Raw genomic sequence first — 15,099 nt, 5'->3', positions numbered from 1 at the left:
TCTATTCACGTTTAGGCTCAGTGTGCTTAATGCGAGTTTTTTAACGTTCACGTTAGCGTAAAAGTTAACTCAAATTTGTATGGAGTTGGAACGTTTGCCTACGTTTGCCGCTGTTCCAAGAGCATACAGATTTGAGTTAACTTTTACGCTATCGAGAACGTTAAAAACACGCACTAAGCAAACTGATATATTCAAGCGCATCTTTAGTTTCGTTTTTTTTTTGTTGGATACACGCAAATAAATACCCTAGTTTGTTTTACTGTTCGCATTCAATTAAAAATAGGTGATGCAAACGACGCAAAGGGCCCTGTCAATACCGTGTCACTCTTCAATGTCGATGCTTAGCCAATTTAAATCGATCATGAGCCCTTTGATCTTACACTTTATTGGCTTTGTATTTTTGTAAACGAGATTAATTGTATAGAGTTTTTGTAAATGTAAACATTTTCATAAGAAACCGACGGCTAACGAGGTGATTTTTCGTTTTACAAAGAAACGTAAACATTCAGAGAAAAACAATAATTAGAATAGCCAATATCGACGCATCGCCCGGAGCGACCGTGCCTTCTCCGCCCGGGCCACCCCATTATTTTATCTAATCAAAAACTTTTAAAAGGAAAAATTATACCGAACCTTTATTATGAGTCAACTTTCTTTGGGGGAACGGAGGATATATTTTTAATAACGATTTCTTGTAAGAAAGCGGCGAAGAATTATTTTTCTTGAAACTACGACCGACGTTAGCGCACCGTGAATTGGTAAGTAGTGTATTTATGGAACTGGTAAATTAAATATATTTAAGGAAATTTAAATCTATTCATTGGCAATTCACAATATTTGCAGTATGTTATATTTATTTATTAGATACGCCGAAACGACTAAGACATTTGAAAAATCGAATTGTTACTCTTTATGTTTAGTATGTAAATTTAAACATTAAAGTTTTGAACTTCTAAATCAGTTTTATCACTTCGAAAGAAAAATGAAAATTTTATCGCGTTCAAAGACGTCGGATGAAACGAAATATTTCTATATAAATTAAGGAAAAGATGCCCTCAAAAAAATCGAGGGTGCGATATTCCCCGAGTCCCTTTCTGAGCGTTTTCCGTAAATATTGTTTGCTTTTGAGACAATTCGTAGGAAAATAGTTCTTATTTTTGGTGTGTTGTGTTCTATTTTTATCTGTACGGCTGTGATGTTTGGGAAATATTTTTCTAAGGCAGCGTTATTATTGCACACCTTGCATGCTTAAATCAATGCTCCAGGCATTTTTCAAGGAAAGACGCAATTATATGCAAAAGGAGGGTGGAAGTCTTTGATAATGAGGTTCGTTTTTCGCTCGCGAGAATTTAGATGTTTCTTGTGTGTTTTGAATTATTTGAAATGCATTGCGCATTGATAGCTACAAATAAGATCATTTAATTGTAAATTTTGTTGATAATGTATGTACTCTCCGTAATAAATGAATATTGAATAAAATTGTTTTTTTTTTAATTAGTTCCCGAGTTCAGAACTGTCTGGTGTTACGTGATATGTGTACTGAATTAATTTAATACAAGGTTATTCGAAAAGTAATTTAGTAACACGGGAATTGCTTGTGTCAAGACCTAGATGGCGCTACAAGCTACCTCGAGAAGGAATTTCATTTCGCGTTCGCATATTTTTTAAAAATAAACAATATCATATTACAAATGCATTATTATAAATAAATAAATAAAAAGTTTTTCTTATTTTGAGTCCATACATTACTTAATATTGTTTATGGTAGGTATGGTGTAAAATATATCGAAATTATTTTTTATTTTTAGAGGGTGATACTAAGAAGCTCTGTGTATACGTTAATTTCGTTAAAAGTGTTCTATGAATAAATATATCATCACTTTAAAAAACGTAATTGTAAAATAAGCAACGGGAAGTCAGTCTATTTTTAATAAATTTAATATACGAGACTGTGGATGGAGTCGTAAACACTTAAAATACAAGTTGCGAAGATTAGGTCAAGGATTTCTGGCTCAATGTCAGACAACAGAATTCAGTCTCTCGTGTAGGAAATATACCAGGAAATTACGAGCGTAGACACTATTTGGGTTCCCAATGCTGTTCTGTTAACGGTTTGGTTAGCATGTATCAATTACTCACGCCTTTTACTACATTTATTTATTTATTTATTTAATAAGTTGCACCAACAAAGTGATCATCAATACAAAACATTGACAAATTGACAAAAGTTCATGGCAGATGTCACCTCAATTATAGGTGCAATCGATAATTACTAGTGGTCCCGCAGTAGTCGAAATTCGACTATAACTAATTTAAATTCTAAATTTGAACATTATTATGGTTCTATTCTCAAAGACGTACACTTATTTATTCACAGATTTCGCCAAGACTACACTATAAACAAATAATATTAAAGACAAACAATACATACTAATCTATTCTCCATTTGACCACAGACTTTAAATAAAAAAAGTTTGACAATAAACAAAGTATACATACCTACATGTATTTAAGTGTGTGTTTGTCAAATAGATGGCAGTGTGTGTAATGTTTTCTTTATTGATTTAATGTATCTTTTATGCATTATTTAAAAAAAATATTAACATTCTGCACTCCTTCTCTATATTCTCTATAAGTGTGGGAAATTTAATACTCCTCCGTCCACGCAATTTTCGTAAAAAGGGATACAAAGTTTTTCCTTCACGTATTAACATATAGATTGACATATCGGACTCATAGAAATCACGGTGTGAATGATGCCACAATTTGAGGTCTTATAAACCAATAGACAAGTTTAAATGTAATTTTAATGTTATTTTAAATTGTTTCTACTAAAAAAGATCGTCGTGGTGGTGATCGGTTTTAGACAGAGTGACGATTGCTTCTAGTTCTTCTTTAAAATAAGTTTGAAGGGAATGAAGTGGTTTGGATGTTACTAGAAGGTTGGCGATAAATGCGTTTACTTGAGACATTTACTGGTGGTAGGACCTCTTGTGAGCCCGCACGGGTAGGTACCACCACCCTGCCTATTTCTGCCGTGAAGCAGTAATGCGTTTCAGTTTGAAGGGTGGGGCAGCCGTTGTAACTATACTGAGACCTTAGAACTTATATCTCAAGGTGGGTGGCGCATTTACGTTGTAGATGTCTATGGGCTCCAGTAACCACTTAACGCCAGGTGGGCTGTGAGCTCGTCCACCCATATTAGCAATAAAAAAAAAATCATAGAGTTGTTTTCAATTCGTATTTTCATAGAAATATTAATTTTCACCGTCATAAGCTTTTAATTACGATGCATAGGCTTTTTTGTTCCTTAGATGGATGAATGAGCTCATATCTTATCTGGTGTTAAGTGGTTGACGTAGTCCATACAAATCAATAATGTAAACGCCGCGATCTAACTTGAGACATGAGTTCTCTCAAGTATCAGTTTTACAGTACAACGGCTATCCCTTCATGGCAAGCAGTGTGGTGATAACTACCGATGTGGGCTTAGAAGGCGCCACACCACCAATAAATAAGATACCAGTCTAGCTTCATTCGTTATCAGTGTACGGTTTATATTTAAGGCACGGCCACATTAAAAATTCCGCCGAAGATGGGTGGCGGCATTAAGTATTGATGTTTTTGAGATCCGGCAACCACTTAAAATCAGATTGGCTTTGAGCTCGTCCACCCATTGAAGCAATATTAAATCAGTATGCGGAACTCTGATAGTTTTCCTTAAATTTTACATTTCATATGTTATTGCGCAGTTTGTCTAATATTATGTGAATGCGATATCAAGGGCAACTTTATATTGACAAGTTCGTAACACGCGTTCCTAGTCCCAATATATTCTGGAAGATTTTTTCATTTATCTATACTATATTAATACGTGAAGCAAAAACTTTGTTCCCCTTTTTACGAAAATTGCGCGGACGGAGGAGTATGAAATTTCCCACACTTATAGAGACTATAGAGAAGGAGTGCAAATGTCAATATTTTTTTTAATTATGCATAAAAAATACATTAAATCAACAAATAAAAATATTACACACACTACCATGTATTTGACACACACACGCATGCATACTATTTGTTTATATATCATAATAGTGTACAAATTTTAATTTCAACTAATTATAGTCGAATTTCGACTACCACAGGCCTATTAGTTTATTATCAAAACGCAACGCTCCTTTTGTATTTGTTCATTGATACTGCGTGTAACAGAGTGCTTCGTCGAAATAAAATGGTTATTTTTTATTAGAGCACACGTGAGAACGAGCTGTAGACCATGTAGTTTTGGATGGACTGCAGGATCGCAAACTGCTCTGTTTAACGCAATCAAATCGAATGTTATTTTTAATTTACAGATAACATAACATCGCACGACGTAAATCTTTCGCAAGGATTTCCTTTCGTATGCTACGATATAAGGGTGTTAAATGGTAGCCATGTTTTTACTTTATTAATTCACTAGCGACGCGTACTCGCTTCGCTTCGGAAACTGTAATTTTTTATTGATTTCTCCACTATTTAATGGATGTTATTATACATAATATAAACCTTCCTCAGCAATCGCTAAATCTATCTATTAAAAAAATCGCATCAAAATCCGTTGCGTAGTTTTAAAGATTTAGGCATACACAGGGATATAGGGACAGAGAAAGCGACTTTGTTTTATACTATGTAGTGATTATACTTTCTGTTGGCACACCTAAGCCTCGTAAAGAACGCACCGTGTGGGGCGCCACGCTGCGCTCTTTTACGTCCACAAAAACACATTTCCGTAATCACCTTATAAACGGATTACTATAAATAAAGAGGAAAAAGGAAATTAACCGCATTAGACGAGGAAAAAATCCCGTCCCCTCGCAATATGTGGGCTCCCACTGATAAAACACTTTATGTGCGTTTTCGCGAAAATGAAACAATGTGTTATTATGTATTCCTGTCAGATGTGCTATAAGTTACGCGGCCGAAGGAATTTAGTCTTATTTGTTTGTTCGTTAAGAATAATTTTTGTTTGACACGAACACGCATAATTAAACCGCAATGTCATGTGAGCAGATGAGTCTCTGTTTTAAAGTGCTTCAACGAAATCAGCGTTAGTAATCGTGGAAGGTAAATAATGTGGTTTATGGAAAACCCCTTGAAAGAACATAAAAAACGGACTAGTTACCCCACTGTGGGTTTATGCCCCACTAGGGTGGCGTGAGTAAGGGATAAAAAACAAAATGAGGAGTTATGCTTTCGGTAATAAAGGACGGACGAGAGAAATCGTTTAAGAAGACGCCAAATGAGATGGAACGAATATATTTGATTATTTTTATGGTTCGGAATGGCGATACGCTGCATGCTACGATTCCCCGTTTAAATTCTATTTGTTTTGGTAAAGATTGGGATGTTTTGTAGATGGAAAAAAATGCGTGCATTTGACAGCAAAACTTACAAGCTATGTGTAGAATGTAGTTTTGTAATGAGCGTTGCATTACTCTTTCTAGGATCGACTTTATTGCTCCAGGATTCTCTAATTTAACTTACATTAATATCCTCACTTGTCATAATCAGTTGGTAGTATCTTCACTGTAGTTTTCATTATTATTTTAATCAGCTCTATGGGTTAATGATCGTATGACTCGCCTAGTGTAAACCTATATTTGTTGTGGATACGTAAAGATAATTCCGATTTGAATTGTGGGATAAATCTTTTCAAGGCTAACAAAATTATAGTTTAAGAACTGGGCAATGTTTCTCAGTCTACTATTTATGGAACGTCTGCATTCAAAACTTACTAAACTTTAAAAATAAAAACACAAGCCCGCTGAGTTAGCTTCGCCGGGTCTTCTGAGGACTACGGTTCTTTATGAAGCCGGTGGCTTCGGCCGGTGGCTTCGGCCGGTGGTATAGTTTATAATGACATTCCATAAGTATGCCTATAGTATGCAAGTTAAATGATTTTGAATTTCCGAACCTACCTAAATTCAGGTAAACTGTCGCTTGAGTCATTTACGAACAGCGTTCGGTAAAAACACGAAATCCGATCCGGGGAATGACTTTAAATCCGAATTATGTATTCGAAGCGGATTGCGGTTTTAAATTTCCATTAAAACCTTAGTTTCGTGCATGATCGAAATCTTAATTAAAATATTGTTTCTTAGTCATACGAAGTTAGCGCACGGGACGTTTTTAGTATTCAAGATGAATACTTAATTTGCTATGTTACTGGTGACTATTTACCTTTTTTCGCGGAGTAAAATAGCCAGCGGCTGCCCCACTCAACCTGTCACACTGGAACGCATGCAGAAAGAGTAGGTACCACCATCTCATCAATTTCTGTCACGATGCAACATACGTTTGGACTTGAAGAGCGAGAGTTTTTATAGAATACAATTAATTACATCTCATGTCTCAAGGAATTTTGGGGAGTTTACGTTGTGGGATCCCGATAACCATTTAACACTAGGTGGCTATGAACTCATCCATACATTCGTTGCCATAAAATAAGAAAAATCATAATTTTTTAATTTAGATTTTTCTTATTTTATGAGAGACTAAACACTAACTAACGTGAGACTAAACAGTGAAGTATAATAGTTTTCTATTTTACTTCACTGTTTAGTCTCACGTTTTCTGAATGTCCGTGGCCAAGAAAAGTGTAGGTAAAGTATTCGAAACGTCAGAAATAATATTTTGACGATAAGATATGCGAAATTAAACCTTAAAAATAGATTACGACTTGCAAATCCCAAGAAAATTCTTAGAAAACTCACCTGTATTAGGTGGTTTTTTGTTAAATTGTTTTTCGTAATAACGCAAATGGTCTAAAACGAATTATACAAGTGTTCGATTGGCTGTTTTTCTCGAATGGAAATGCATATGTTTACAAATATTGTTATTTCTAAGTTAGAAATTCCGGTAGCAAACCAAAAACAGAGGAACAAAAGCCAATAGATATTTAGGGCAAATATAAAAAAAAATCACAGAACGTATGTTTTTTTCTTGTGTATGTACATAATACACAAAAAAAACATACTTAAATTATTTTGTTGCGTAAGCACTCCCCGAATCTAATGAAGCAACTGCATCGAAAACATTTGAGCGTTCGGAAACGTTGATTTCGATTTATGACGCTAACAATTGTTAGACAGTCGTTATTTTTATGGCTTCTAAAAAAATAGGATGTGAATCAATAGCGGGGACAAAAAGTAATTTATAAGCGTGGCCCAAAGGACTTTAATTGTTAGTGACGAAATAAACATGAACATGATTTAACATATACATAGTCTGACTGTGTTAAATTTAAAGTCGCTATTTCATCTACTGGATTAGACGAGATTGATATTAAGCGGTTATCGAAGAACCTATCATGATAATGATACATGACGTGTATTTTTTAACCAATTGTTTACTTTCCTATAGGTTGAAGGCTCAAACACTGATGTAGAGTGGCTACCGCCGCCAACATTCAAGCCTGAAGCCGAAGTCTTGCGTTACAGAACTGCTGTTCTTCAAACTCTATTAAGTAGAATAGTGGGAGCTGTCCATAAAGGCTCAATTGGCTATTTAAGTAATTTCATTTTATTTATGTTATCTAACATTGTTATTCCTTCATACTATTACCACTTACTTTACGACTACCATTGCTGATGGGGCCTAGTAGCAATAATAGTAGTTGAAATAGACATTTTTTTCCCCTACCTATACTGATAGCCTTGAGAGGCTATATCAGCGTTACCCTAGCGTGTAGGCGAGCATTCGGGGCTCAAACCAGGAGGTGTTGCTAACACTGGGCCTTGCAAGAGCAGTGCTTCGCAGAATCTACCACCGGATTGGAAACGCGAACCACTGAGAAGATCCGGCGAGAAATTCATTTGGCTGTGTCTATTTAGTTAGTTTACTTACTGAACCCTTCGTCGCAAGCGACGGGTTCGATGAGATCGGTCACCAGAGTAAAAGTACCGTTAGTGGATCGGGAGGATCCGTAATGACTTGCTTAGGGCGACGTCGGCTGTTTACCACTCGGTCCGCAGGATCAGGTATGGAATAGCCGATTGATACCAGTATTTTCTGATTAGTAACCGGTCATATCATCATGTAATTTTTTTTATTTATTTATTACTTCGATGATTGGACGAGCTCACAGCCGACCTGGCGTTAAGTGGTTAGCCTCTAAGCATCAATAACGTAAACTCCGCCACACACCTTGAGACATGTTCTAAGGTCTCCCTTTTTAGAGCACAGCGGCTGCTGCACCCTTCAAGCCGAAACGCATTACTGCTGAAATAGGCAGGGTGATGGAACCTACTCGTGCAGACTATAGAGATAGAGACTATAGAGATTTGATAGATATACCTAGTCAGGTCATAAGTATTGTCACACAGTAAAAACTTTTCTTTTAGAATGCTGGCCACAAAAAAGTTTATTGAATTCGAATTTCGAATTGTTCATGAAAATAAAAATGTATACTTTTAGAATTTTACTCATTTTTAAATATGGAGTGGACGCTTAAAGAAGACCGTGTTGCAGTTATTGCGTTGCATCGTTGCGGTTACGCGCCAATTAAAATTTTTAACATACTGAAAAATTTGAATATAACCAAAAGATTCGTTTATCGTACCATCAAACGATACAATGAAGACTCTAGTGTAGTTTACAGGTCAAGAAGTGGTCGCCCTCGGTCTGTTAGGACTCCAGCAGTGATAAAAGCTGTGAAGGTGCGAATTCAAAGAAATCCCAAACGTAAGCAGAAACTGTTGGCCCTTCAGATGGGGTTAAGCAGAACCACGGTGAAAAGGGTGTTAAATGAAGACTTAGGGCTTCAGGCATATCGAAGAAAAACAGGACATCGTTTGAATGCTCGTCTAATGGACCTAAGACTGAAGAGATGCCGCGCTTTGTTGAAGCGGTACGCGGGAAAAAAATATCGGGAAATTCTTTTTTCGAATGAAAAAATTTTTACCGTAGAAGAGAGCTACAACAAACTAAATGATAAGGTGTACGCACACAGTAGTGAAGAAGCGAGCAACCGTATTCCGCGTGTCCAACGAGGTCATTTTCCATCCTCGCTCATGGTATGTTTGGGAGTTTCTTATTGGGGCTTAACAGAGGTACATTTTTGTGAGAAAGGTGTAAAAACGAATGCAGTTGTGTATCAAAATACAGTCCTGACGAACCTTGTGGAACCTGTTTCTCATACCATGTTCAATAACAGGCACTGGGTATTCCAACAAGATTCGGCGCCAGCTCATAGAGCGAAGAGCACACAAGACTGGCTGGCGGAGCGTGAAATCGACTTCATCCGGCACGAAGACTGGCCCTCCTCCAGTCCAGATTTGAATCCGTTAGATTACAGGATATGGCAACACTTGAAGGAAAAGGCGCGCTCAAAGCCTCATCCCAATTTGGAGTCACTCAAGACATCCTTGATTAAGGCAGCCGCCGATATTGACATGGACCTCGTTCGTGCTGCGATAGACGACTGGCCGCGCAGATTGAAGGCCTGTATTCAAAATCACGGAGGTCATTTTGAATAAACTTTAGTGTCATAAGAATCTATGTTTTGTTAAGTTCATTTTGGTATATGTATGGTTACATAATGAATAAACTTGTTTCATTATTTTACATTAAACATGTGACAGAATTTATGACCTGACTAGTTATATAGGTATAAGGTCGGGGAAAAAGATTTTTCGCGGCTTGTGTTGCATTTTTACCTGTTTTGTAGCAAAATTTTAAAATGTATCGAATTTCTTCATTAGATTCACTCATCTTGACAGTACGAAAAATAAATTAAAATCACACATTTCCTAATTTGAATTTGGAATTATCTTCTTTAAAATTTAAACTTTTAATGATACCAAAACCAGCCAGATACAAATAGTGTATAGATAAAGAGATTTTATTACAAGTTCATACATACTATAATGCGAAAAGAATTTTTCCCCAACCTATTCTATATGTATGTATAAACTCATATATATATTAATATAATTTTAAAAGAGTATGATAAGTCGTGTTTATTACAATCTGCAAAATAATGTGAAAACACAGCACGCACACATTCGCAACGACCCTCGGTCTTCGCGACACATAATGAAGGGAGGCACTGTGATATAATGCAGTTTTTTATTGCTTGCTCCTTAGACCCACAACTAAAAAAACCGGCTACGCACGAGTATTATACATTTAACTATTAGTGTTTTTTTTAGGGAAGGGTTCGGACGCGGGCTTAGAGGGTTACGTCGCTTCATAAAAAATACGTTGATTCAAGTTTCGCGAGGATGTTCGTTTGGATGAGAGTCGAGGGTCATCCCGGACTGTTTGTTGTTTCATTCAATGGTTTATTTCGATTGCGGGTTGAGTTTTCGCAGTGAGCGTAGCGTAGCATAGCTTTAGATTCTGATGTGTTTAAAAGTAAAATAATGGACGACATTGAAAACAGTTATAAATTAAAAAAAATATATATGTTAAATTTGGGCATCCATACAAAGAGAGCCCTTGATTGTTTATTATTCTAATTTAATTCGGCTCGGACCTCGTCTGTCGCCTGTGTTTTATCGTCAGGTAGCCACCCGCTTCTAAGAAAAAATATTTATATCTCTTTCTATTAGAAATCCCATTGTTCGCGCGAGGGAACGTCAACACGCGACAAAAGGAACATTAATTATAATATCCGATTAAAAAACGCCATTTAGCTACGCGAGAGAAGGCCTTTGTTTGAGATGATTGAATTTGGAATTACCAACATTAGCTCATCCCGGGGGACCGAGAAGCATACATAAAAAGCTGTTATCTATTTTATTTGCGTGGGTAGCGTGCACTGTGTTCTTTTTTTCAATAGAATCTTAACATTTCTTCCGTATACCGTAACGTTAAAGATATCGGGTAACAGCGGAAAATGTAGTTAGTAAAAACTATGGGTACCAAGAGGCTGCCGAAATACGAGGATCCAATCCCATAAAGAACATCGGTGGGAGGAAGCATGCGAGTTATGTCTGTACGTGCTCGCACATAGTAATTAGATATTACGATACCCGGCTAATCGTAACTCGCACGAGTGTTGTTTTACCCAAAAGGGGGAATAAATCACAAACGCGACGGTAACGTTGTTCGACAATATAAAAAAAAAAAACACCCAAAAAAAAAACGAAACCATACCAGTGCGGGGAACAAAAGAAATTATACAAACGCGCGGATCGTCGCCGAAAAAAATCGTTGTGATAATAAAATAAAATGGTTAAATAAAACGTAGTAATAATAAGCGTGGAGAACAATACGTCGGATTTTATGCGCTTGGATATGAATCAACGTTTATTTAGCTAAAGCGACATAGATAAACTTATGACGTTTTTTCGGCGAAATACACCGCAGCTGCCGCGAATATTCGGATTAAACTATTTCAGATGAAGTACTGCATTATAATGAGATATTTTGTTTCGCTTGTCCGCTTTTATAATAACTAGAGATTTCATTATAATTAGGGTATTGTGAGATTTTTACGCATTCAAATTTAAATTAAGGGTGATTTTGTTTTTGGATGCAACGAAGTTCACAGTCTCCACCGCATTCCGTTCAGTGTAATGCAGTAGATATATCTATTAATTCCGAGATATGAAATTATTAATTCTTTGAGAGGAAGGCAGAGACGTCCGACGTTGTTATTAATGGAAGTGTATCACGGGAGCCATTAGAAACATAATTAACATCAACGGAATAGAAAGAAGAAGAAAAAAAAACATTGCCACGGGAAGTGAGAGCCGCGTCACTGGACGACGAATAAAAACTTCATTATAGACTGATCGCTTCGAGGAAAGTATCATTAATATTATTCAATTAATAAAACGTAATTTCGCGAGGTAAAAGACCCACCCCGAGGAGGAAAAGCAATTAGTGGCTAGATTGCGATCCGTCAAAACAACTGCGTCGATTGCCGCGGAAAAAAATGTGGAGGAGCATTCATTAAAGTTAAATTCGCGAGGGGTGAATATGTAAGGACTTTTTTGCATAAGACGGAGGCGCCCCCGTTTTAAGTTTTTTTTTTTGGCATTGAAAACAAACTATGTGGGCGCATGGTAAGCGGTTTTTCGTCACACTTGCCGCGTGTTGACGAAGTTTTTTTTTTATAATTGCCCCTGTAATTATTGTTGTTATGATTTTATGGTGACGTAATGAGTGAACCAGCGCGACATTTGCATGTTATCACGCGGGGACTCTCTTTTTTGTCACTTTTTGTTGATGAAGTTTTTCAAACGTTTTTTTCTAGGCTTTTTATAGCTTGCGATGTAGCTTTATTTCGAGTTTGTGGTTAAACATTTCAGTAGCTGGTTGTTTATGGCTTAGGGGTGATTGCAGTTTTTTTGGAGAGCCGTTAAATGTGGAATTAGCACGACAGAAGTTTGATATTTAATATTTTTCCCGTTTGTTTAAAGTTTGTTTGAATTGATTTAATAGTTTGATTTGTGTTAAAGTAACTTAAACATGCTCAGGTTCGTACTATCTGGCCCGTTTTGGCCACAAAGTTATCCTCTATTATGGTTTGAACGGTTTAAGTCCTCTAGATTTCTCACCGGATCATTTCAGTGGGTCGTGTGTCTGATCCGGTAGTAGATTCAACGTGGCAGGTCTCTTGCTAGGCTGATGTAAGCAATTCTCTCAGGCCGAGAAGTTAGTTTGCCCATTCACCAAGGTGAAGCCAGAATAGTCCCTCGAAGGTACTGGCTTTTAGGTAGGCAAAAAAGGTTCGTAAGGTATGAAATCTATTGTACCGACATAATTGAGACTAGAGTCGTAAATTTCATGTCTCATGACTAGTGGTTTTGTCGAAAGCGGCCTTGTGATGACCATGGGCTTCGGTAGCAGTTTAACATCTGAGAAACAATGGCCTCTCCATGCATTTTCCAAATTATGAAAAAAAAACAACATTTGATTTATGAATTAATCTTCAGTTCCCTTTCCGGTCACCGTCCTCGTCGAACCCATCGTTTACGACGAAGGGCTCGACGAGCGAATTAACCAATAGACACAGCCCACTGAGTTACTTGCCGGATCTTCTCAGTGGGTCGCGTTTCCGATCCGGTGGTAGATTCTGCGAAGCACTGCTCTTGCTAGGGTCAGTGTTAGCAACATTCCGGATTGAGGCCCGTGAGCTCACCTACACACGTTAGGGTGAAGCTGAAATAGCCTCTCAAGGCTATCAGCATAGGTAGCAAAAAAAAAAAGAAAAAAAAAGAGGCAGTCCTCCGATATGAACCTCCTCATATCACGTATAAATTCAGCTGATCAAACTGTTTTACGTTGAATCAGACATTTGTATAGAGCAACTGATGATAGAGGTCGATCGGGGGACATGCCCGAAGCCCGATTTGATATTAGCAATCATTAAATTGGAAATAGCGCTGTATCGGCGACACACGGCTTTCTTTTATAAATATCTCTCACGTGATCCCCGTGCCGCGTCGTGTCACGAACCCGCCGAAACGATCCAAATATTCAAATAATCGTATAAAAAGACAAGTTAGGTAGCATTTAAAAAGCTTGTTTGTTTAGCGACGAATCGCTTCTAGACATGACATTGTGCACGGCGCATCATCAGTGACAAATTTACGATGGAGCCCTTGAAACTAAAGTTTATCATACGTTATAAGGTCCAATTTACGATCGTCGTTCGAATGTTTTATTTGAACGGTTCCAGCGCGTTCTTGTAAGACATTTTCTAATAAGTGCCAATGAGTCTTGTTTAAAACTCGAACTAATGATACTATTGCTGTGCACTATTGTTAACGAAACATTTCTTGAACAAAACAAATCCATTTTTAAATTTTTCTTATCAGATTATTTATCCAGCACATTCGTATAGTGTATAATTTCGATTAAAACGGTAATGTTCCGTTTAAATATCATTTTAAGGGTCACATGTAGCAATAATGAGGTACATATAAGTTTGCGTCTAACGTCACGCTCTTAAATACCACGTAAATTTATTATATTATTAGTTTTTGTATTTATTACAATATGCTTTAAAAACACATTTCAGTAAATTCATACATGAATATTCATTTAAATCTATAACACAACCCTTACAATGTACGTTTATCGATAGCGATTTATTGAGTTTTTATTAAGAATTTGTTACACATTCAAATATTTCGGTGCACAATATGTTACAAATATATATTTCTTTTCCTCTCTTTTATATCGAAGTGAATATATCGCGAAAGAGACGGATATATAATCGGGGACACTTTCTCATTATTGCCGTACGAATGGAAGTCATTGATAGGTTTTTTAATGGTTTTAAAAAAAAAATGGCGACAATGGCACGCAGTCGACGCGTCAGTTTAATTTATTGCTGCTCGTAAATTGCTGTTTAAATTAAATCAATTCTAAATCCTGCTTGCCTTTGTGAGGTTATCGATTTTATCGAACAGTAATTGCCATAAATCAATTTATTTAATGCGATTGAAACCTACTTGCTTGGTACTTTCGACGCCACGAGAAACTCAGCTGCGATCAGTTGCCTCAAAGTTGAAACAAAACGTAAAATATGTCGGGAACACAAAGAACACAGCGACCGCACTCGGAGAGGTGTCTAAGACAATGATAATTGTTCCACGTGAAATATAGTGTTGCCACCGACAAAAAGGGCATAAGTACAGAAAAAAAAAATACATTTTTCATTGTAACGCTCGACCATTCAGTACAGGTGGGGCGAGGTAGGGCGAGTACGGACAATGGAGTATATCAATGGACGATACCAATTTTTTTTTTCGGTTTATAAAAAGAATCATTTCGTTTCGAGAGAATTTTCACTATTAATTATATTTGAAATAATGACTGGCCTGGGTGTGATGTGGTAAGCTGGCCACGCTGTTTCTTGCAAACAGAGTTATTTACATCAAATTGTTATGAGGTTCGATGAGATCTGCCATCTTATTTCTTTCTACCAAGGACCGATCATGCATTCCGGTTTGAAGCGTCGTTATTTCAAAGCGATTGAGGATTCCACCTTTTAATAACATTAACGACAATTGATCTCCTCTGCTCATGGTAATCGGCAGCGGTGATAATGAAAAAGCTCTGCTCTTCGATTATCACCGCTTCGATTGTAACGCCCAT

At 36.9% G+C, this 15,099-nt stretch overlaps 1 protein-coding gene and 1 non-coding gene across 2 annotated transcripts in view; one reads left to right on the top strand and one right to left on the bottom strand.

The window, feature by feature from the left end:
• LOC101747010 (zinc finger homeobox protein 3) overlaps window positions 1–15,099 on the bottom strand; it is a 144,088-nt gene that overhangs the window by 15,953 nt on the left and 113,036 nt on the right. The window lies entirely within an intron of this gene.
• Window positions 3,587–3,684, top strand: Mir3267a (microRNA mir-3267a). The gene has a single exon (NR_107552.1). It is a non-coding gene; the product is annotated as a microRNA mir-3267a (primary transcript).

Source organism: Bombyx mori, chromosome 11 (assembly GCF_030269925.1).
Source record: "Bombyx mori chromosome 11, ASM3026992v2".
NCBI lineage: Eukaryota > Metazoa > Arthropoda > Insecta > Lepidoptera > Bombycidae > Bombyx > Bombyx mori.
Note: the sequence above shows the minus strand (reverse complement) of the source record. Positions and strands in the feature narration are given on the sequence as shown.